The sequence below is a fragment of the Hemiscyllium ocellatum genome, chromosome 36 (genome assembly GCF_020745735.1).
Source record: "Hemiscyllium ocellatum isolate sHemOce1 chromosome 36, sHemOce1.pat.X.cur, whole genome shotgun sequence".
Classification (NCBI taxonomy): Eukaryota; Metazoa; Chordata; class Chondrichthyes; order Orectolobiformes; family Hemiscylliidae; genus Hemiscyllium; species Hemiscyllium ocellatum.
The window spans coordinates 19,946,596-19,971,882 of record NC_083436.1 but is presented as its reverse complement, the minus strand read 5'-3'; the positions used below and the strand labels follow the sequence as shown (position 1 = coordinate 19,971,882).

General features: G+C 42.3%; 1 protein-coding gene across 4 annotated transcripts in view; it reads right to left on the bottom strand.

Moving 5' to 3' along the window:
• Nucleotides 1-24,736, bottom strand: part of LOC132833264 (ETS-related transcription factor Elf-2-like) — a 145,920-nt gene extending 121,184 nt beyond the window's left edge. For 2 of the 4 annotated variants that reach the window (XM_060851409.1, XM_060851414.1), the window contains exon 1: nt 23,495-24,735. The gene's annotated coding sequence lies outside the window, so the exon portion shown is untranslated. Of the gene's footprint in view, nt 1-23,494 lie in introns of all 4 variants that reach the window. The other 2 variants (XM_060851412.1, XM_060851411.1) reach the window with 2 other exon arrangements.
• Nucleotides 24,737-25,287: the final 551 nt, after the last annotated feature.

Genomic DNA, 25,287 nt, shown 5'->3' with positions numbered 1-25,287 from the left:
TCATTTGGGGAGCTTCACATCAGACCTGCCTGGTGTGTACTTGAACAACTCAACCAAGAAGGATCATGGGTAAAATGATCAGCCTGTGTGAACTGTGTCAAGACTGCAAGAAGTAGGTCTCTTAGAATGAAGCATACCAATGAGACCCATAGTACCAAGCAGCAACTCTCCAATTGGGTGGTTCCTAAGTCAGACAAATCATGACATTTGGTTATCGGTTATCAGGGACTCAACAAAATTGCAACCTTAACTGTCACTACTAGCCCCAATCATTAATGAAACAGTTCTCCCAAATCCCAATGGCCATAAATAATTTGCCATTCTTGATATCAGTATAGGAATTTGGACAATTCTGCTGAAATGGGAATGTCAATTAAAGTGTTCATTCACTCTTCTGCGATAACACTACAGAGGAACGTCGATTATCTGGCATTCAAGTAACCGAATTTCAGATCATCCAAACAAGATCACACGGTCCCGATGCACAGCTAACTATGTTATCCAGCATTCAGTTAACCGAGCGAAATACTCCCTACATGCGTCCTTTGGATAATCAAGGTTTCTCTGTATACTTGACTCCATCTTCCCCAAGGATTCCATAACTCCATTTTCTGGCAAAGACTGACACAGGGTTTTGAGTTCCTTTTCTCAACCTGAGGGCCGGGACGGTGGCTCAGTGGTTAGCACTGCACCAGGGTCCCAGATTCAATTCCAGCCTTGGATGACTGTCTATGTGGAGTTTGCACGTTCTCCCCGTGTCTGCGTGGGTTTCCTCCAGGTGCTCCGGTTTCCTCCCACAGTCAAAGGTGTGCAGGTCAGGTGAATTGGCCATATTAAATTGCCCATAGTGTTAGTGTCAGAGGGGAATGGGTCTGGGTGGGTTACTCTTTGGAGGGTTGGTGTGGACTTGCTGGGCCAAAGGGCCTGTTTCCAAAAAGCGGATACAATCCAGGGATGCTAGTTTGCTTTGAACTGAGCCCCAAGAGAAACATTTGACTTCATTACATGAACTGTTTTGTCACCTTAAAAAGGTAGGAATAAAAGGTCAACCCTATAAAAGTCTCAGGTAATGAGAAACAGAGTCACGTACTTGGGTAAAGTTGTGCTCCAGGGAAATTAGGGCATGGAACTGAAGTGATATTAGACAGTCCCCAACCTATCCCTACCCAAAGACCTCAAAACTCAAAAGGTCATTCTTGGGATTGCAGCATTCTGCCGAAACTATAGTGATGGGCTTGCCTCAAAAGCAGCTCCTTTTTATGAACCCCTGCAGGAGAATAGAAGTGGTTTTGATGACAGAATGCATATCTGCAGTAGTGCAGCTAAAAGAAGCACTGGCCACAGCCCATGCATTACAAATCCCATTTCGTCCTTGGCTTTTGCCCTCGAGGTCACAGTGACTAATGATACATTGCCCTAAGACAGGAAAGACATGAGTGACTGTATCCAGTCACCTACATCTCTTGGTTGCTGAGTCTATGGAATGCAGTTTCCTGGTGAAGGGGGGAGAGAGAGACCTGTTGACCAACCTCTAGGTCATTCAGTATTTTATGGACATCGTGGGCTTGAAACCAACAATGACTGTAGCCAGAGAAAAATCCCATTCATGTGTTATTGGATGGCAGATTAAAAGACAGTAGTGTCAGTCAGAATCAACTTGCCCACCAGACCGGAATTCTGCAAGGCCAGAAGATCATCAAGTCTACCACATTCTTAACTGCAAATTTAATTTATCAAAGGGAATCCCATGAGTGCCAGATAGGGAGAGCAAAAGCCCTTTCAGGATCCTTTGCATAAAAGTAAAAAGGGAACATACAAGGAATGGAGACAAGAGCATTGAACGTTCATGTTGACATCCTCCACAATGGAGGATGGGGTAAAATGAACAGACTGTGGGAGACATATGGAAGATAACAGTGGAAGATAACTAGCACAAGTACACAAGAGGAGTCTTTATGAAGATAAAGTTTCTTAGTAGACACTCTGGAAGGAAACAGGACAGCTGATGGATTAGCCAGAGTAGGAGCCAGGACTAGAAGATGGTGGGATCCAAGTTGGAATCTGGTCAGGACACAGGAAGATGCATGCAAATATAGTATCCCACATTAAGGTTGAGGATTGACTCAAGGCATAGGATCAAGACCCTCATGTTAAAACAGGCAATAGAGGGAGAATGGGTAGAGGAGTACTCCAGGTGGAAACCCAGCATGCAACTGGACAAAGGCCTGGTAATGATGGAAATAAAGTACTTGGTGCTGATAAAGGATAGAAATCAAACAATGTATCCATGTCATGACATCTAAGAACATCAAGGAGTACAGGCCACGGTAAACAGAGTAAAGGAGCCGAGTGAAGTTGAAGGAGTTAAGTAGCCAGGAGTGGGAGAAGATGTGAAGCATGAAAAATTATGGAAAGCAGTTCAATTTGTACTCAAAATAAAACCCACAGCAGTATGCTTAAAAAAAGAGGAAATTACACCATACTCTGCCACGGAACACATTTACAAATTACGATATGGGACTGTTATCTCCGTACAAAAACAGGTTCAAATTCATCATGTAATTCCTGACACTTAACAAATAGGTGGAAGCTTTTCCCACCATAGATAACTGCTGATGTTCTGGAGCGAGCTGCTAGGAATTACCCTGTAGTGTAAAGAAAGATCAAGGATCTCACTTCGCTACCAGTGTGATGCAGAACATAACGAAAATACTAATATCTGTTGTTAGGTTCTTTTCCAGAGGTTTCACACCAACTTCTGCAAACATTTAAAAGTTTATTAAGGCTTCTACAAACTAAGTGACCCCACGCCTCCCCTCCCATTGACCCTCTTCGCAGGCGTGCCAAGTCAGGTCAAAATAAGGCCCTGAACAAAGAAAGCACATCCCCTTTATACAGGTCAGTTGTTCATGCTCATAGATACTCTGGCCACTCCCCCACAGTCACATGCCACTCAAGACAACCGCCCCCCCCCCCCCCAGCCACTCCCTCACAGTCACGTTATCCCAGATAAAATGGTAAAATGAGATCATCCTCAGAGATAATGTAAATATAAATGCCCTAATCCTGGGAAATCATTGTGCAGATGATTTCCTGACTCACTGATTCCCCAAGATGATGTAGCTGTGATATACCTAGCCTCAGGGAATGGCTAGAAAGCATTTCTGAATGGAAGAGATTGAATGATAGTTTAACTTGATAATAGTAAGGGGGAGTAGTGGTAAATGACTGTCTAAATAGAGTGGGAGTCATTCACATTCCTGCATGAATGTCATCCCCACCCAAAGACAGTGTAATTTAACCCTTTAATATCACACTAGTGTCCAGAGAGATAGTACAATTTAATCTTTAACAGCACAAACCATGTTCCACATTACCCATCATCCCCAGTACAATGGCATAAATTGAGAGAATGAACAGGACCCTGAAGGGGAAACTGAGGGAAAAAAAAATTTAAAAAAGAGAGAATGCAGCAAAATAATTCTGCTTGGTCATGCCTTACATTTTAATCATTAACAGAACTGCCACATGCTGTAATGACAGGTCAACAGATGTGCAGCATTTCTCCAATTCAATACCAAATCTAGTGAAAAACAGGTTAGGTTGGAAAAGACTTTGATAAGGTGCAGGAACAATTTGATCAGTTACAACAAAGCAAAATGGTACAACAGCAGACAGATGAAGTGACAAACATCACCTGATGGGAACTGGGGGTGAAAATTTAAATGTATATTCATGGATAACAATTATTTCACATGTTGTAGTCACACTAATGACTGTGAATGTTGTATCAAAAAGTTTCCCTTAATTATTCTTAAAAGATGAATAGAAAAAAAGGACAAAGACTTGACACGGTAAAATAGAAACAGCAGAGAGATTAGCTGTTAATAGGAGTGAAGGAGGTGATTATGATTAAAGTTGCAATTATTTGTAGTACCAAATGATATTTGACATTGCAAATATAATTGGCGCTATCATAGACAGTGTGTAAGAATGTTCCCATGTGCAGTGTGAACCAGAGGAACAGATGTCCTCTTGGATCAAAGGGGGTTGGACTATCTCGTCAAATTGTTCGAGTTCACAATAACTAGAATTGTGCTGAGCCATAGAGTCAGAGATGTACAGCACGAAACCAGACCCATTGGTCCAACTCATCCATGCCGACCAGATATCCCAACCCAATTTAGTCGCACTTTCCGGCATTTGGCCCATATCCTTCTAAGCCTTCTATCCTTCTATTCATATATCCATCCAGATGCCTTTTAAATGTTGCAAGGAACTGGTATCTAAAGAATGGATTATATCGAAAATACAATTTGACGAAATCACAGAACAAAGGAAGCAAGAACAAACCTTGGAAACACCTGGAGGGCATGGCAACAGAAGCATATGCCAACGTTAGAGTGGTGCTGGAAAAGCACAGCAAGCCAGGCAACATCCGAGCAGCAGGAAAATCGACTTTTCGGGCAAAAGCCCTTCATCATGTGCTAATGTGTCAGCTGAAGGTGAGTACCTATCGAGCTGGATCTTGGAAATAGGATTTAACGGCCGGCCAATCGGTAGCAAGAACCCAGGGCCAACATTCGTGGAAGGAGATGTGTTGCTGGAAAAGCGCAGGTAAGGCAGCATCCAAGGAGCAGGAGAGTCGATGTTTCGGGCATGAGCCCTTCTTCAGGAATGAGGAAAGTGTTGCTGCGCTTTTCCAGCAACACATTTTCAGCTCTGTCCCCAAGTCCCTCCTCCCTACCTTTTATCTTAGCCTGCTGGACACACTTTCCTCATCCCTGAAGATGGGCTCATGCCCAAAACTTCGACTCTCCTGCTCCTTGGATGCTGCCTGACCTGCTGTGCTTTTCCAGCAACACATTTTCAGCTCTGATCTCCAGCATCTGCAGTCCTCACTTACTCGTGGAAGGAGACACAGGTTAGGGGCTCAGCAACAAACAAGAACCCCAAAGCCAAGTTTAATCATTTCGCATCTTAAAAGGTAGAATTCTAAATAAGGTGTAAGACATACCTTCTGTAAAGCAGATTGAAGCAGTCCTGACAGAGGACTGGCAGCAAAACTTGTCGATCACCTAGGATACCGCACACATTCGGGAAGATGGGAAGGAAGTTACAGACCTCCATGTCTTTGGAACAGGATAAAAATGTGTCCACTTTCAATCAGAATCTCACTTTTTATTTTGCTACGAACAGTCTTTTCTTCACATTTCTGTGCACCTACAAAAACGATCTGACAATATTCCATAAACCCAAATTAGTTCGACAATTCTGGATCTAACAAAATAATTCTGTAACAACTGTGAAGCAGCTTTAAATACTTAGAATTTCCCGATTACACAGAGAGGCCAACTTGCTGTTTCAAACAGACCTGCAGCACACACAATTTAAAAATGTTATATATTTTGTAACTCTTTCAGCTGAAGCTCCAAAGGTTCCTATCAAAAGCTGCGACTCAATCATATCTGAATAATTATAGAATGTATCTTCACATACTTCAAACGTGAGTGAGTAATTTAGTATTATAAAAATACTTATGCACACAATTGTAGATAGTTAGAGAAAAAAAATGAATTACACAGACAACTGTGCCAAATAAAGCAAAAGCTGTTTGACTGACACCATATGTTAGGCCAAAAATGGTGTACAGAACTATACACAGGTAGGGAATTGTAAGTTATATATGCACACAAACAAAACCACTCAAACATTTTCCAATGTTAGCAGAAACTATTCAAGAGTGTGGTGCTGGAAAAGCACAGCTGGTCAGGCAGCATCTGAGGAGCAGGACAATCAACGTTACGGGCATAAGCCCTTCATCAGAAAAATAGTGAAGCTTATGTCCAAACCATAGACTCTCCTGCTCCTCAGATGCTCCCTGACCTGCTGTGCTTATCCAGCACCACACTCTTGACTCTGATCTCCAGCATCTCCAGACCTCACTTTCTCCCAGAAACTACTCAAGGTCAATTTATTTATTGACTTGAGTTCCACCTTCAACATCATTATTCCAATGAAATTTATCTGCAAATTCCCAGACCAAGGACTCTGCTTCCCCACCCCTTGCAACTGGATCCTCGACTTCCTGACCCACAGACTGCAATCAGTGAGGACAGGCAACAACACCTCCTCCACAATAATCCTCAACACCGCTGCCCTAAAAGCCTGCGTACTCAGCGCCTTAATGTACTCCTTCTACACTCACAAATGTGTGGCTAAATTCAGCTCAACCTCCATTTACAAACTGCTGATGACAAACATTGAGACGGATTACAGGAAAGAGACAGACAGCTCAGTGGCATGGTTTAAAGACATCAATCTCTCCCTCAACGTCAGCAGAACGAAAGGAGCTGATCATAAACTTCAGGAAACAGAGTGGAGGACATGACTCTATTTGTATCAATGGTGCTGAGGTAGAAATGATGGAGACCTTCAAGTTCCTAGTTGGAGCCACTGTCACGAAACACACCAACACCTCTACTTCCTCAGAAGGTGAAGGAAATTTGGCATGCGTACCCATTTTTATAGATGCACCATAGAACGTATCCTTTTGGATGCACCATCTGGTATGGCAACTGCTCTGCCCCAGACCACAAGAAATTATAGAGTTGTGAACACGGCCCAGTCCATCATAAAAACCAACCTTCTGACCATTAACACCGACTACATTACCAGCTGCCTCGGGAAAACAGCTAACATAATTAAAGACCACACCCACCCTTGTTATACTCTCTTCCATCAGGCAAAAGATACAAAAATTTGAAAACATAAACCAACAGCTCCTTATCAGACATACGAGCAGACTCTCATACATACGGTAGTATAGTGGTTAGTATCCCACTAGTCACATGTGAGATCGGGGATTCAATTCCCCGCCGGGGAGGGCCCAATCATTTAGGTGACTCAGTGGTTAGCACTGCTGCCTCACAGCACCAGGGACCCGGGTTCGATTCCAGGCAACTGCCTGTGTAGAGTTTGCACATTCTCCCATTGTCTAAGTGGGTTTCCTTTGGGTGCTCTGGCTTTCTCCCACAGTCCAAAGATGTGCAGATTAGGTGAACTGGCTATGCTAAATTGCCCGTAGTGTTCAGGGATGTGTAGGTGACGTGCATTAGTCGGGGGTAAAGTAACAGGGTAGGGGAATGGTTCTGGGTGGGATACTCTTCAGAGGTTCGGTGTGAACTTGTTGGGCCAAATGGCCAGTTTCCACTCTGTAGGGATTCTATGATACTAGAGTTGATCTTTATCTTCACCTTCTCTGTAGATGCAACACTATATTTTGCTTACTCTTCTGTTGACCAAGACGTACTTATGTAACATATGGTTTGTCTGGTTAGCATGCAATACAACACTTTTTATTGTATCACAGTGTATGTGACAATAAATCGAATCAAAACGAACCAAACCATTTGACAGAAAATGTTCTACTACCTGTCTTTACCAACCCATGCTGCCTCTTGTTATGCTAGGCCAGACCAAAATATTCTTGAGCAGGCAACCACAACCATAAAACTTTGCAATTTGTTTCATTAAGTGTACAGTGAAAATTACCCAGAATAAGTTAGCTAGGTTGACGATTAGGTTTGAAAACGGACAGAAGAAATGTATTCACAAAATTACACAATGATCCACAAACAACAAAATAAAGAACCCCTACAGAACTCAGTCTATCCAAACTAGACTTAATTGTACTGTTCTGAATATACACAAAGTCCCAATAACTTACAGGTTGAAGTTAGAAGGGCAGAAAGAGAGCCAGAGCGAGAGAGAGCAAGCGAAAGAGAGAGAGAGACACAGACAGAGAGACAGAGAGAAACTAGTTCTGGACTGAACTGCTCAGCCAGAGAGCTGACCACTCCCCTTTCATTATACAGGTCACTTCTAAAACATGACCACTTTGGCATGAAGTCTCATCTGTTTACATATAAACAAAAAGGCCTCTCAATACCCTTTAATCTCCGTACCAAACCGGGAGCTGGTTTATGACCCCTCTGACAAAAAACAATGACACAGTATCCTTGAGAAAAGGAACAACTTTTAGAAAAAAAAGGGACCAGCTTTGTGACACTCTCTAAGAAAAAAACATCACAAGGCAAGTGCAGGCACTTTTTTTTTAAAAATGCACTAAATATTGAATCACTAACAATGCCCCTGTACAGACCCACCAATCCCTAAAAGATCTAGGAGTCACATACTGCTACATTGCCAAGTGTGAACCACAAAGTAGTTGAATAAACAAAGCTCCAGCAAACAATGGGGTCCAGAACGCGTCAATGAGCATTAATTAAACTAACTGATAAATCCCAGATGATGACCAAACATAGAACTTTTCATCGAGTCTAAAACTAAACAAACAAACTGCAGCAAATGCTGGGAAGGAATAGACTGTTCAGCAATCATGAAAACAAAACACTTACAGACTTTAATTTAAAAAAAGATTTTGTTTTGAAAAGACTGGACAGAGCTTTTCCTGCCAGATAGGTTTCCACCACAGTATTTTGCGTGCATATTGCTATGAAAGAAATATGTCCCATTGCTATCCTGGAGAGATCCATAACACTGAAAAAGTGAGGAATGTTCCAAAAGTTGATAGAAAGAATCAAAAGGATAGGATTTCCCCTTTTTTTAGATTATTACTGATCATAAATCAACAGAGATCAAACATTAATAGGCAAGTACAATCTAGTGAAAGAGCTAAATCTGCATTATCTAACACAACCAAAATAAGTCACACAAACCCTATTTGTCACAGACACAGATCTAGCTGCAATGTTGCATTTCAGTAACAGTCACTCCCAGCTCTCCAGCAAGTCCATGTCTTCCTACAACACTTTGTGCCCTTTCACAATCATTTTGTCCAGTCAGGAGTTTTTCCGGATATAATTACTACAATAGGGCCATCCCTTAAAGCTTCAAGAGCCTGGTCGATTCTGCTCCATCTTTTGACCTGAATCTGAACTCTCGCCAGCATCCTACTTGGTCAGTTGTATAGAACAGGCACCCGCTTCCCCACAGTAGCAGTTCCCAACCCTCCCTACTTGGAGCAGTGGCAGCCCCTTTTCTGTTAGACATCATGTAAAGATAATAAAACTACCACCCCATTCTTAAATAGGCTCTAGTCTGTGTTTTTCTCCCTATGGAAAACAGACCACATGGGCATATTAAAACAACTGCCTGTAAAAACCCAACACTCATGGCACTGCTCCGGAGAATCTCAATCGCAGGATAGTGAGGTGAAAAAGAAATTATCGCAGCATCACAAGACAGATACCGAGTTCAAATACATGTGAAGTCAGCATTTTTAATAAATGTTTGCACCCACATCCTGTAACGGAACATATATTAGTGAGCCTTGATGGTGCTTTCCTGCAGTGAGGGAGGCACCGTCAGCAACAGCCGCATTCAGGCTTGTTTTCCGATAACGGTCACCAGCAGGGATGACAGTGGCAACAGCTGCACAGTCAAGAAGTGCCGAAAGCAAGTGCACTACTGGGTCAATTTGCTGCTCCCAGTGCTGTGGCTGTGTGCAGGCTCCAATCACCACAGGACCTTTTAAAAAGCACAGAGCAATACAGCAATTGTTAGCAAACGTCTGTGACTAGAGCCTTGAAGCTAGGACTAGAGTCATAGAGATGGACAGCACAGAAACAGACCCTTCGGTCCAACCCATCCATGCTGATCAGATATCCCAATCTAATCCAGTTCCACCTGCCCATATCCCTCCAAACCCTTCCTATTCATATACTCATCCAAATGCCTTTTAAATGTTGCAATTGTACCAGCCTCCACCACTTCCTCTGGCAGCTCATTCCACACATGTACAACCCTCTGCATGAAAAAAATTGCCCTAAACCTATGCCCTCTAGTTTTGGACTCCCCCAAACCAAGGATAACACTATTTTTTTATCCAATCCATGTCCCTCTGTAAGGTCACCCTTCAGCCTCTGATGCACCAGGAAAAACAGCCCCAGCCTATTCAACCCTTCTCTAGAAATCAAATTCTCCAACCCTGACAACATCCTTGTAAAGCTTTTCTTAACCATTTCAAGTTTCACAACATCCTTCCAGTAAGGAGACCAGAACTGCATGCAATATTCCAAAAGAGGCCAAACTATTGTCTCATACAGCCGCAACTTGACCTCCCAACACCCGTACTCAATGTTCTCATCAATAAAGGAAAGCTTCCCAAATGCCTTCTTCACTATCCGATCTAAATGCGACTCCACTTTCAAGGAGCTATGAACCTGCACTCCAAGGTCGCTTTGCTCAGCAACACTCCCTAGGACCTTACCATTAAGTGTAATAAGCCCTGCTAAGATTTGCTTTCCCAAAATGCAGCACCTCACATTTATCTGAATTAAACTCTATCTGCCACTTCTCCGCTCATTGGCACATCTGATCAAGAACCCGTTGTAATCCGAGGTAACCTTCTTCGCTCTCCACTACACCTCCAATTTTAGTGTCGTCTGCAAACTTACTAACTATCCCTCTCCTGCTTATATCCAAATTCTATAAAAATGATGGAAAGTAGTGGACCCAGCACCGATCCTTGTGGCACTCCACTGGTCACAGGCCTCCAGTCTGAAAAACAACCCTCAACCACCTAGCCAGAACAATTTTTCCTGTCTCGTCCTCATGGCTATGTTTCAGCAACTGACCGAGATTCCTCTCAGTACCGGCCAAACTCATAACTTCTAATACCCAGAAGGACAAGGCCAAGAGAAACCTGGAATATCGTCACGCTAATTTCAAAATATATTGCCGTTTCTTCATCGTCACTGGGACAAATCTGTGGAACACTCTTCCAAACAGCATCGCAGATCTATCTTCATTCAACAGACTGCAGTAATTAAAGGCAGCACGTCATCACCACCTTCTCAAGGGTAACTTAACATGCATCAAATGCATGAATGGCTCACAACATATTTCATGTTTTCCTCAAGTTAAAAATCTCTTGTCGTTCAGTAGCCAAGGAAATAGAGCACTCAAAATTTAGACTTCATCTAGACTTTCCAACACAGGTGCAGAAAAATTAAATATGGTGCACTTACACTAAATATTAACACAATAAACCAGATTTCCTTTTTCAGACCAGAACCACAAATGCAATATTCCACATTTGTGGCAAAGAGCTGATATTTTAGACTAGAGTGGTGCTGGAAAAGCACAGCAGGTCAGGCAGCATCCGGGGAGCAGGAAAATCGACATTTCAGGCAAAAGCCCTTCATCAGGAATGGAGGCAGGGAGCCTCCAGCGTGGAGAGCTAAGTGGGGAGTGTGGGGGGTGGGGGGGGGGGGGGGGGGGGGGGCTGTGGAGAAAGTAGCAAAGAGTACAATGGGAGAATGGGAGTGGGGATGGAGGTGATAGGTCAGAGGGGAGGGTGGAGTGGATAGGTAGGAGGGGAGATTGGCAGGTGGGACAGGTCATGAGGACAGTCCTGAACTGGAAGGTTGGAGCTGGGGTAAAGATGGGGGGGGGGGGGGGAAAATGAGGAAACTGGTGAAGTCCACATTGATGCCCTGGAGTTGAAGTGTTCCGAGGTGGAAGATGAGGCAATTTTCCTGCTCCTCGGATGCTGCCTGACCTGCTGTGCCTTTCCACCACCACTCTAATCTAACCTCTGGTTTCCAGCATCTGCAGTCCTCACTTCTGCCTTGCTGATATTTTAGACAACAGTGGTGTGACAGATGCCTGATCACCTGCATTACGGGGCCATCTGTCAGAGGCAGGGGTGGGTGAACACCTCATGTTAATAGGTATGTTAAAGACACACAGATAAACAGCTTAACATTTTTCAAAGTACCCGGAACAAACCAACTTCACGTTGACTTAGCCCCAGCCTCTTCCCCTCACCTTTGGTGGTCTGCACTGCTTTGATTATCTAGGGGGTGGCATGGTGGCTCAGTGGTTAGCATGGTTGCCTCACAGCACCAAGGACCCAGGTTTGATTCCAGCCTCGGGTGACTTTCTGTATGGAGTCTGACATTCTCCCAGTGACTGCGTGGGTTTCCTCCGGGTGCTCCAGTTTCCTCCCACAATCCAAAAGATGTTGCAGGTCAGGTAAATTGGTCATGCTAAATTGCCCATTGTGTTAGGTGCATTGGTCAAGGGAAATGGGTCAGGGCGCGTCACTCTTTGGAGTGCCAGTGTGGACTTATTGGGTCAAATGGCCTGTTTCCACACCGTAGGGAATCTAACCGTAACAGGTTCTGCATGTAAATTAGCCAAATGGAAAGCACATGGAATTTATTGATGGTAGTTAGTGAAAAGGAAATGCCATGAGTGATTTGGTGACGAGAAAATCAAACGTTTGGTCATATGTAAGAGCACTGGTCAAGAGTACCTGAAGCAACAGATAAAGAGAAAACAGAAGCAAGGGAGATCTTGTAGTCTAGTGTTAATGTCCCTAGCTGTCAGGCAGGAGGCCAGAGTTCAGATCCCACTTGCTTCAGCACCTTTGAACAGATTGTTTAGAAAGCATCTATGACTGCCAACCAAGAAAAAAGATGTACATGCATGGGCCCCAGCTATGCCTGTCTCTTTGTTGGCTATGTGGAACAATCTATCTTCTTCAGTTACACCGGCACCACTCCCAGCTTTTCCTCGGCTACATTGATGGCTGCATCTGCGCCAGTTCGTGCTCCCACGAGGAGGTTGAGCAGTTCATCAACTTCATGAACACATTCCACCCTGATCTTACATTCACCTGGACCATCTCTGACACCTCCCTCCCCTTCCTGGACCTTTCCATCTCCATCAATGGTGACTGACTCAAACACCGACATTTTCTACAAAGCCACGGACTCCCACAGCTACCTGGATTACACCTCCTCCCACCCTGCCTCCAGCAAAAATGCTACCCCTTATTCTCAATTCTTCCACCTCCGCTACATCTGCTCCCAGGAGGACCAATTCCACCACTGAACACATGAGGTGGCCCCCTTCTTTAAAGACCGCAACTTTCCCTCCCATGTGGTTGAAGATGCCCTCCAACGCAGCTCATCCACGTCCTGTATCTCCAACCTTGAACCTCACCCCTCCAACCACAACAAGGACAGAACACCCCCCACACCCCAAGTCCTCACGTTCTACCCACCAACCTCCGTATACATCACATCATCTTCCACCATTTCTGCCACCTACAAACAGACCCTGCCGCCAGGAATATTTTTCCCTCCTCACCCCTATCAGCATTTCGGGGAGACCACTCCCTCCATGACTCCTTGTTGGGTGCACGCTCCCCATCAACTTACCCTCCCCTCCCGACATCTTCCCCTGCCACTGCAGGAATTGCAAAACCTGTTCCTACATCTCTCCCTCTCACCTCCGTCTAAAGCCCCAAAGGAGCCTTCCACATCCATCAAAAGTTTCACCTGCACTTCCACATGTCATTTACTGTATCCGTTGCTCCCAATGCGATCTCCTCTACATTGGGACAACAGGACACCCACTCGCACAGCACTTTGGAGAACATCTCCCGGACACCCGTACTAACCAACCCCACCATCCCATGGCCAAAACACTTCAACTCCCCCTCCCACACCGCCGGAGGACATGCAAGTCTTGGGCCTCCTCCCTCACTACTCGCTTACCACCCAGCACCTGGAGGAAGAATGCCTTATCTTCTCCATGTTTTGCTGTATTTTGTAAAAAAATCTATTTTCAAGAAAAGGATTAGAACTAAGTTTCATACTTTACCATCTGCCTGGAACCATTTGAGAGATATTGTATTCGAGGTCCCTTCACTAACCGACTCACAAGTGCTTTACGTTCATTTATTCATAACACTGTTTCATTCATTCATAAAACCATGCTTGTGCAGCATATTTTACAATCATAAAATGAACCAGATTAAAATAACCTTTTCTAATTAAAACAATCCTTGCAAACCCATTACTGTGTTTTCACACCTTATCAGCCCTTGCCACAAGTAGTGTTTAGACCTGTTTACCATTGAATAGGTGTCACTATCGTAAACAATACCATACCCATCAAGTCTCCACAGAACGTTATAATATTAATCAGCCTGTACCAACTGTTTCTGGGAGCTGAATAGGACTGTAGAACACCAAACATTTTCCCCAATTAGTATGTACCTGTTAAATGCCTTTTAACTGGCCCATTATCTTTTTATGAAACTACCCGACAAAAGATTCCATGAAGTCCCATGAACAAATGAAACTCTCACCAGCAAAGAGTAAATAAATCTCACAACCCAGCTGTGGTAATCAGTTTAAGATTCTTTATTCTTCAAGGCAGAGGTTGATAAATTCTTGATGTCACAAGGAATTAAGGGCTACGGGGAGAATGCGGTAAGTGGAGTTGAAATGCCCATCAGCCATGATTGAATGGCGGAGTGGACTCGATGGGCCAAATGGCCTTACTTCCATTCCTATGTCTTATGGTCTTATTCTTTCAGTTAAAAACCATACAAGAAGCCAGTCAGGCTTTACCTGCTGGGACTCTTCGAGAATGCCAACAGGCTCACCATCATGCCCAAGGACTTCCACCTGGCCCGGCGCATCTGCAGGGAGCGGCACTGACATCCACCTCTCCACATCCCCCACTCAACATCCACTCGGATGGCTCACAGCCACTACTGCATCAAGCAAAGGCTTTACCCAAGCCAAGCGCTCTCTTCATTTGGATGAAATCCAGCGGCTCAACACGTCAATATCTGCATCTACATCATCTGCACTTGGGAGATTCAACTCAGGAGGATTTGCTGTGACTTTTCCACCAAAATCACTCCTCTGCTAGTCTCAGCTGGGATCCAGCATGTATGGATTAACTTTATTCTTTCCCTCTTTAGGCTCTCAGGGTAGAAGTAGCAAGGTGGACCTTATGTTCTGTCATCTTACTTCCTCTTTTTTTAAAAAAAAGTTAGCCCAGAAAGTAACCAGTTTCAACTCGGGACACTCCAACTGAACTACACTTTCTCCCTTCTCCAGTCTTTTCTGCTTCAGGTTTCCAGCAGCTGCAGTTCTTCGTTCCAGCAAGACATGTTGGAGTTCAGCGAGGGGCCTAATGTTTTCCACAGATCTGGCTATTCATGGACGGTGGGGACAGAGTCGAGATAAGCTATCTTATTGGTTTACTTCAGAGTCACTGCAACTTTACTTCAATTCGAGATTTATGGATGCTTTCCTTTTACTTAACCTGGTGATGTCCCTTTCCCATCCCGGGTAAGGTTGAGTTTTCTGTTTCGACTGAGTTAGTTACTCGTATATGTGTGTCCGTGATAATGCTGTCCGGATGCAAGTTGAAACCTAGCCACTTCCTTTCCTTTCCCCACAGGTCAAAGAAGGCGCCAGTTTGTTTGTTTTGCCGATCCCTGCCTGGTAGCTGGTTCTGGAATGTGAACCAGAACCACGGTCAATGGCTGATCCTCATCCACGGTCAACAGCTGATCCTCAGCCTCAATCTATGTTAAATGATGATTTGGAGACACCAGTATTTTTGCTACAAATTCTGTGACTTGCGATCTTATTCTCCACAACAACCTGAAGGAGCAGTGCTCCGAAAGCTTGTACTTCCAAACAAACCCTGTTGGACTATAAAATAAAGAAGAAAAAAAAAATCACACAACACCAGGTTATAGTCCAACAGGTTTATTGGAAGTACAAGCTTTCAGAGCACTGCTCCTTCATCAGGTAGCTAGTGGGGCAGGTTCATAGGACACAGAATTTATAGCAAAAGATCACAGTGTCATACAACCGATACGATGTATTGAACAAACCTCGATTGCTGTTAAGTCTTTAATCGCTTAGAATGGTGATGCAGAATGAGTGATTAATATGCAAATCCCAGAACTTCTTTCAAGTCACAGTCCCAACATAACTTAAGGTTTTATACTTAAAAAAGTGACATCTCAACTCAAACAATGTATTAAAAAGGTGTGAGGTTAGAGTCTGTCTGTATCCTGACCTTGTGTCAGACTGGTCCTACTTCCAAAGTAGAAGTTATAAACTGTCGCATGGACTGACTGCCTACAGGTTGGAGGACATGACTCTATTTGTATCAATGGTGCCTTTTGAAAATATTAGAATGTATCTACAAATGTAAATGATCTTTTACTATAAATTCTGTGTCCTGCGATCCTGCCACTCTGGCAACCCGATGAAGGAGCAGTGCTCCGAAAGCTAGTACTTTCAAATAAACCTGTTGGACTAAAGCGGTATGTGGTGTGACTTTTAAACTTTGTCCATCCAGTCCAAAACCAGCACCTCCATATCACTTATTAAGTGCAGGTACAATTTAACTTATTTAGAGCATGTAGGCCTAGTATTTTTACAAACATTTACTAACTTAAAAGACTAACACTTCTTAATTATGCAAGCAGATCAGACAAACACTCTTAATCCCATCAGAAGTAACAGCCAGCATTTAGCACACATTTTAACCCATCTCCTGTCTCCCAGGACAGAAGCCCCTCAAACCCTTGTGTACTATAGATTACAAAATGTAACACATACATTAAAATTCCTGTGGTAAATTATGGGAAGAATTGGGTATAAAGGGGCTCTTGTAAGAACCACACTTTGGGATTTTATTGCCACCTCGAACTTGTGCTACTTGTGGTTGCTGAATAAAAGAGAGACTATTTTCGTCACTCAGTATTGGTCGTTATTTGAACATGATTCCACAAATTTAACACATGACTCGAACATCCAAAGAAAAATTAGCAGAGGGAGAAACAAAGTACCCTTTTCCTGCGATAAAATGAGCTAAGCAGGCAACATACAGTTTCCCATCCAACAGTGGTTAAACAACTAACACAGGATCAGATTAGAAAGGTCAGCCTTTGTAGCATTTTATAGTGGTTGAAAATGAAAAATGAATGAGCTTACAAGATGTATTGGATAATTCAAGGAGCACTGTTTAAGCAATATTAAAGCAATGCTTATTTCAAAAGAACAGAGTATTTTGCCGAATGAATGATTCTCTGAACAGATCAAGCCAGTAACATTCTGAGAAGGTCAATGCTATTTTTTTTAAGAGCTAAATGATTACTACTCTTGCTGTATAAGCCGTGCGTTGTCAATGAACGAAAGGCCCAGTTTGTACAAGAATTAATCACCTCAAGGATCCGATGGAACGCATCCGAGGATACTCAAGGATGTAGCGACAGAGATAGTGCATGGACTGATGATAATCTTCCAGGAAACCTTGGATTGTGGAAAAGTCCCAGAGAATTGGAAAACTGGCAGTACGAATACATTTTTTATTTACAGAAGGAAGATGACAAAAAAAAACTAGAGGCCACTTAATTTAGTGTGTTACTGGGAAAACGTCAACTCTATTGTAAAGGATGTAATAGCAGAGCATTTCAAAATACATATGATTAAGCAGGAACATGGTTTCAGGGCAAGGGAAATCATGCCCAACAAGTTAACTAGAATTCTTTGACATGTAACAAGCAGGATAAAAGGGGAAGCAGTGGATGTAAGATATTTGAAATTCTGCAGGTCATTGATAAGTCACCACACATTAATAAGATGATGTGGTCAGTAGTAGGTTAACATGGAAAGAATTGGGTTCTTGTAGTGGTAATGTCACTATATCTGAGCAGGGGGCCTGGGTTTAAGTCCCACCTACATCCCTGAATAAGTTGATTCAACATATTAACATGGATACAGGATTGGCAACCTCATTGAAGATTAGGGTTAGGATAAGAGAGAACATTGTCAGGAGGGCAACCTTTAACTGTAGAGTACCATAGGGACCAGTGCGAGGCCACAATTACTTACAATATACGTTAATGACTTGGACAAGGAAGGCAAATGCGCCATTGAAAAAAGTTTGCAGATCACACACACAATGGGTGGGAGGGCGAGTGGTGAGGATGACAGAGTCTGCAGAAGAATATAGACAGAGTAGGCAAATGGGCGAAACGTTGACCAATGGAAATATAATGTGGGGAAATGTGAAGTTATGCAGGTTGGCAGAAAGAATAGAGGAGCTGAGCATTATTGAAGTGAAGAAGAACTGCAGAAAGCTACAGAACAGAGAGAATTGGATGTATTGTCCATGAAACAAAAAGCTAGCATCCAACTTCAACAAGTAATAAGGAAGGCAAATGGAACATTGACCATTATTTCAACAGGAATGGTGTTTAAAAGTAGGGAGGTTCTATTGAAAAGTTTTGGGCTCCTAATCTAAGGAAAGATATCCTAGCATTGGAAACAGTCTAGACAAGATGTGGAGATACCAGTGTTTGACTGGGGTGTACAAAGTTAAAAATCACAACACCAAGTTATAGTCCAACAGGTTTAATTGGAAGCTCTAGCTTTCAAAAGGCTGCTCCTTCATCAGGTGGCTGTGGAGTACATATTTGTAAGTCTAGACAAGGTTCACTAGACTGATCCCAGGTTTGGAGGGACGGAATTATAGTCTTGAGGTTGTGTAGATTGAGCCTATACACATTGGAATTTAGAAGAATGAGAGGCAACTTAATGAAGCAAGATTCTTAAGGGGTTTTCATAGCATAGACTCTCCTTTTTGGGAAAGTCTGGGGTCAGAGAGCAAAATCTCAGAATAAGGGGTCACACATTTCAAACCGAGATGAGGAGGAATTTCTTCTATTCAGCTAGTGAATTTGTGGAATTCTTTACTGCAAAAGGCTGAATTGTTAATTATATTCAAGGCTGAGATAGATTTTTACCAGCAAGGGTTACGGGAAAAATGTAGGAAAGTGGATTTGAGGATCATCAGATCAACCACGATTCCCATTGAATGGCAGAGCAGACTTAATGGGCTGGATAGCTTACTTGCATTCTTACATCTTCCAGTCTTACAGAATTGAAGCCTGAGAATTTAACTCAGCCATTCCTCACTTATTTCAATTCATGAGGAACAGTAAAATATACACATCACAAAATCTACCCAATTACAATGACTGCAATAGATAACACCACAGTTCTGGTCTTGATCTGTTCTTTATTGTATGCAAAACTCCTAACTTAAAGATTACAAAAAAAGTGTGCCTCTTTAAAAAAAAGGTGCATCCTAAAAACACAACTACAGAACATCACTTCTTTGATTTGTTTTAATTACCATGCAATTATTACATTAGATTTAATCTCACACCTGAGCAGACAATATTGAAGTGTTTTGTTAGAATTCACAATTTATCTTTGTAGTTTCAAACATGTGTGTTTTTTTGTAGAGAGGCACTTGTAGAGTCACACAGCATGGAAACAGATCCTTTGATACAACCAGAACACACTGACCATGTTCACAAACTAAACTAGTCCCACACATCAGTGTTTGGCCCAATCCCTCCAAATCTTACCTATTCCAACTGTACCTGCACCATCACTTCCTTTTGTAACCTCCATTCACCACATTTATTTTAATGTAATTTCTCAAAGTCCAATATATCAGTGCAAAAACAGAAGACATCATTTCTTTGGATACAAGTTTTACAACAATACAATATATTTTAATAATAGAAAACTTATTTTAAAACAGAAGCTCTGGATTTTTTTCTCGTTTCTTAATTTCTTTGTGGGATGTGGGCATCGCGTTTATTAGCCATCCCTAGTTGCCCTTAAGTGGTGGTGAGCTGCCTTCTTGAACCACTGCTAGGCCTTGACCCACAATGCCATTAGGGAGGGAATTCCAGGTTTTAATTCAATGGTAGTGAAGGCACAGCAAATATTTCAAAGTCAGGATGATGAGTGGCTTGGTGAGGAACTTGAAGGTCATGATGTTCCCATGTATCTGCTGCCCTTGACCTTCTAGATGGAAGCGGTCATGGATTTGGAAGGTGTTGTCCAAGAGATCAGAGTCAAGAGCATGGTGCTGGAAAAGCACAGCAGGTTAGGCAGCATCTGAGGAGCAGAAGAGCCAGAGGATGTGGTGGAGGCTGGTACAATTGCAACATTTAAGAGACATTTGGATGGGTATATGAATAGGAAAGGTTTGGAGGGATATGAGCCGGGCGCTGGCAGGTGGGACTAGATTGGGTTGGGATATCTGGTCGGCATGGGCGGGTTGGACTGAAGGGTCTGTTCCCATGCTGTACATCTCTATGACTCTAAGAATCGATGTTTCAGGCATAAGCCCTTCATCAGGATCACGAATACCACATAATTCAAGTCTTCCAGCAATAAATTCACAGTCTCGCTCAAAGGGCACAAGAGTGGAAGAAAAAGGTCACACTAGCTGAGAAGACATCCTACAGAAGGCAGAGACTAGATAAATACACATAGTTGGAGAAGACAAGATGATTAATGCTGCATCTGACTGACATTTTATTCTTTATCAGACTGAATGCTTGATGCCAGCACCAAGTGCCAGAGATTGAAAAGTCATTCCAAAATCTACAGTCCTTACTTAGAGTGTAAAAGCCTCACTTTATACATAACTATCTGACAGTTGGCCCAAACTAAAGGCAGCCATAGCCCAAATAAAGAAACTTGAATGTTGGTGAATGGATTACGAATTGTGCAATTTTATTGTGAATATGAAATCTAAATCTAGAGAGTATTCTGACCCAGTGATAGTGACCCTACCTCTAGGCCAGACACAGGAGATTTAACTTCCACTTGCCCCAGAAGTCGATCACAACAATAAACATTATTTTAAAATAAATTTACCAAGAAAAAAAAACTTTGATTGGACTATCCTCCTGGAGCACTACCAAGTAAGATCAGCACTGCACCTGTGCATGCCAATGTACCTGCATTCACTCCAGTGTCACAGGTTCTCATTCATCATTAAACTTAGCCTCTGACCAGAGAAAGGAGAAGTGCAGAACCACCGACACAAGCATTGCAGAAAGTTGTTGCAAATAAGATCCATTATTAACAGGTAGCCAATTTTATTTATGTAAAATACTTCACTTCTAAGAATAAAAGATTTTTCTACTCCCCACCCTCCCAACATAAATCAAGGTTTCGCTGCCCTAAGTCTCACAAATCAGTGAGCCTCAGAGTCACTTTGTTGGCTAAAAAGAAACTTCTCGTATACAAGTCCATGTACAAGATTTAGCTACAAGTCTACAAACCATGTCTCATAACATACTCACACTTAAACCAAATTCAATGGAGCAGCTAAAAAAAGTTAGATCACTGCATGTCTTCTCAGCTTTGCATTTCATTATTCTGTATTTTAAATGTGCAATCCTATTTATGAGTAAGTGTACATTTAAAAATTTGAAGGGCTGGATACAAACTTGCATCCTACATAAAGACTGAAGGATGTGCATCAAAGAATTCTAAAACACCATTTCAGACTCAGTCATCTAAAATGTTAGAAAGCTTTTGAATGTTAATGTTTAGCCTATAGAGAAAACATAAATAATTTCATTCTAAGAAGAATGAATGAATGAATGAATGAAATAGAAGAAATAAGAAGAAGTACTAATTGTGGATTTCTCTTTTAATTCTACTGTCCATTCCAAATTCAGTTCAACGCATCAGAGGTGCGAACCTAACAGTACATAGATGTACTTTTTTTTTAAAAATGACCAGATTTACAATCCCCATTTCCAAACCACCAATAATTTATTTTAAATCAATGGATTAGGAATGAGCTGAAGTAACAAGCAGAAACATTGGCAAAAATAAAATTTTAAAAATCAAAAGAATTTGGTCCTAAACACTTTAAATACCTTTAACAGCCTCAATAATAGTTTGGTTGAATTGGTAGCACACTGACCTCTGATGTCTAGTCAGATCAAGCCACATTTTAGAATTAAAAAGGACATAAAATAGACCGACTATCAACACTACACAATGGATCAAATAAAGACCTAGTCCAGGTAATCAGGCGGTTCAAGTCTGCATTAAAAATGCATTAAAAAGGTCATACTCAAAGAGCAGGGGATATTCCTGGTGTTCTCCTAAAACTCCATCCTCAACCAGCAATAACAGATCAGCCAGTCATTCTTCTTGGTACCATTTGTGCAATTTTACATTATACAGCATTGATGCTGTGTCTTCAATTTAATGGCTGCTGCACTCCAAAAGTCATTAATGGCATATGATGCACTCTGAGGCCATAGAGAAATGCAATCAAGTGCAGTGTAAATGCAACTCTCTTTTTTCTTTCAATACCACTGCATAGATTAAGAAGCGACCCATCAAGAATATTAGAATTTAAAGTTTGCTCTGAAGGTTAAATATTGTGCTGTAGTTCATTAACAGAAACACTTGTTACACAACAAACATTTTAGCTGAGGGCCAAACAGCAGCGAGCAAGGGATGAGAGGATGAAAGAAAGTTCAGCCTGATTTTTATACATTTGACAAGGTATTTTCAGACGAACTGCAACTGACCTTTTACAGTAACAGGAATTTAAAAACAAGTGTACGTAATAACTACATGCCCATTCAAGTACTTTAAAGACACTTATTTATTCATTTGTAAAAGCTTGTCACCAAATATTTTCTGAAAGAGCTTCAGATTATCTATTGATCATGTGACAATCTGGACAGTGGAAAACAAACGTATTATAGACATGTACAATTTTTCAATCGTAGCAGCTCAGTGATACAGCACAACCTCTCTTCAGTATTCAGTAAGGAAAGCATTCAGAAATGAACATTTCCTAACATTATCCCACAATGGGTAAAGTGCATCCCCAGTGAATTAGAACTGAGCAGTCACTCTCAAAAAGAAAAAAATATATTCATTGAAATAAACACAAAAGCAATAAAGTTCCCATACTTAACTTTAACTCTTCAATTAAATTTAGATGGTCTATATTAAAATATATGATGAACATATTTCAGAAGACAACTGGTAAAGATAACACATTCTTTTTGGGCTATTCAGCCACTTACAGTAGAAAGTATTGCTACAATCAGTTGCTCAATCTAACTCTGGTATGCAACAGTATACAGTTGCACAAATGTTATTGGAGCCTAAAAGAAAAATGCAACTTCAAATTAAAAACCACATTATAACGTGAACAAACCGAGTCTTAGCAATAAAAACACTACCGTAAATTAAATAATTCGATTCCCCCTAGAAATGTCCCAGGTCAAACGTAGAGATCCAGAAGTCTCTCACCTCAGATCAAACTACAAGTTTCAAAAAGACTTTTATTTCCCTTTTTTAAAATCGTTGTTGCGCGTTAAACAACATGACGTTCTAAAAATCACACACATTTAAAATATAGTTTTAAAAAAAGAGAGAGGGAGGAAAGGCAACTTTCATTTTTCACCACGTTGTGCGCCGGGTGAGGGGAGGAGAGAACATGGTTCCCCCTAGGCCTGAGTCATAAATAAAACCGAAATTCAAGAACCCAATGCAGAAAACAAAACTCAACAAATAACTAAGATCGAACTCAACCGAAAGCAAGCGCGGTGCATTTGTCAAGCACGGAGACAACAATACTCAAAATTATCCATAATGTACCCTGAAATATGGACTTAACTTCAGAGGCGAAACAAGTTACAGAGCGGCTGATCATGTCCAGCCAATTCCTCAAAGCTGTGCGGGGTGTACAAGTGGAACGAGCTAAAAAGCTGCTTTCTTACCTCTCTCCGGGGCTTGCAAATCTCATCCAAAACCAACTGGGTGCGGAGTGAAGGTCTGTGTTGTTGTGTTGTTTTGCAGTATCTCCAGGATATCAGGCTGTACAGTATATGCCGTGTGAACGTTTGACTGTGAACAGCCCCCGGTGGTTACCGTCCTCCTCCAGTTCCCCAGTCAAGCCTGAGGTTTCAGTTTACACAGAAATGAAGCACACTATCCACACTGCCTGACCTCCCTCTATCTTTTTTTTCCCCTCACTCTATTCCAAGAGCGTGATAGGCTAAATCCAGGTCACATCTCCCAGCCTCCCAAATACTTACACAGCAACACGTCAAGCCAACCAAAAAACAACGCCTTTCCCAGAAATTATCCCACTGGCTGCGAGACGGTGAAAAAGAAGGAGGGAAAAAAAATCAGCTGGTTTACATCACCCACCAACCATAGTTTCAAGTTGCAATGAACGTCATCTATGTTTTTCTCGCGGGTCCAGCATAAATTCGAAAAGGGGCTGAGTTTTGCAATTTTTTTTCATATTTTGGACAGGGTCGCAACCTTTTTTTAAACACCATTCCAATTGAACAGTTTAGCTAGTTATAATCCTGCATTTTTTTTTCACTGTCCTGGGTTACTAGTACAGTGCAATTATCTCTTCTATACCAGTTTGTTTACATCCTTTTATTTCCTTTCGTAGTTATTTTTACGTCGACAAGGCAGGGAAAGAAATACGGCGGGGGCTTGTCACGAGAGAGAGAGAGAGAGCGCCTTTGGAGTTATTTTGTGAGTTCCTTCCCTCCATAAAAAACACTCAGATTAAAGGGGAAAGTGTCGTGGAGCGAGGAGAAGGATTTATTTTTTGGTTATTGGAACATAGGCCAGGGTGGTTGCTGCCTGCAATGTGAAAGTAAAATCGAGAGCAGGCGGCAACTTAACAAAACCCTTAGGAGGAACCCCGTCCTTCATGTTGCTCCTGAAAGACCTTTGACGACCCAGCATTCGAAAATAGAACGCGCACGCCCAGCGTCACGTTCCAAATTAGAACCCTCGGCGCCCAACGTTCGAAAATAGAACGGATCGCCCGCCGGTGCCGCGTTCCAAATGAGATCTTTTGCGCTTCCCGAGTTAAATTCTGGAGTTTTAACACTTTTATCCCCCCCTTAATTGTTTGATTAAAATCGGGAAATGAAAACTTAGGATCTGCCTCTCAGAGCAAACCAAAAACCTTCCGCCCCACACACTCTCCGCCAATGTCTGTCCGTGAACCCCGCAGCTCAGACACTCGTACCGAGCTGGTGTTGGTACAGTATGTAGCGCTGCTGGGACTGGGTTTGTTTGTAATCCGACAGCAGGAAATCCCGCCTTCCACCGATCCACTATTGGTGCTTGGACTGCTTTTATTAGGTTGTAAAGAGGTGGAAGTAATATCAATGTGGTGCCGTTCACTGTGTGGACAATAAAACGCGTTCCCGCTTGTGCAGACTCTACCCCTTCGTCCGTATGATTTGCAGAGCGTGCAGTGGTCAGTTATGATACCGCTTTATTAAATGTGTGATTCATTCTATCCTCCATGCAAGACTGGAGTAAATCAGATTGCTATGAGGTCAATGGCTCCAAATGGGACGTCCGCCAAGCATTGCTATGCAACTGTACAGAACCGAACTGTGTTTGTGATTATACTTAAGATTTTTTTATGATAACTGAGACATGGTTTCAAGTGGACGGGGTCTGGGAAATGAATATTCAAAGCTACACGTGTTATCGTAAGGACATACTGGGAGTGGGGTGGCCATGTTGGTAA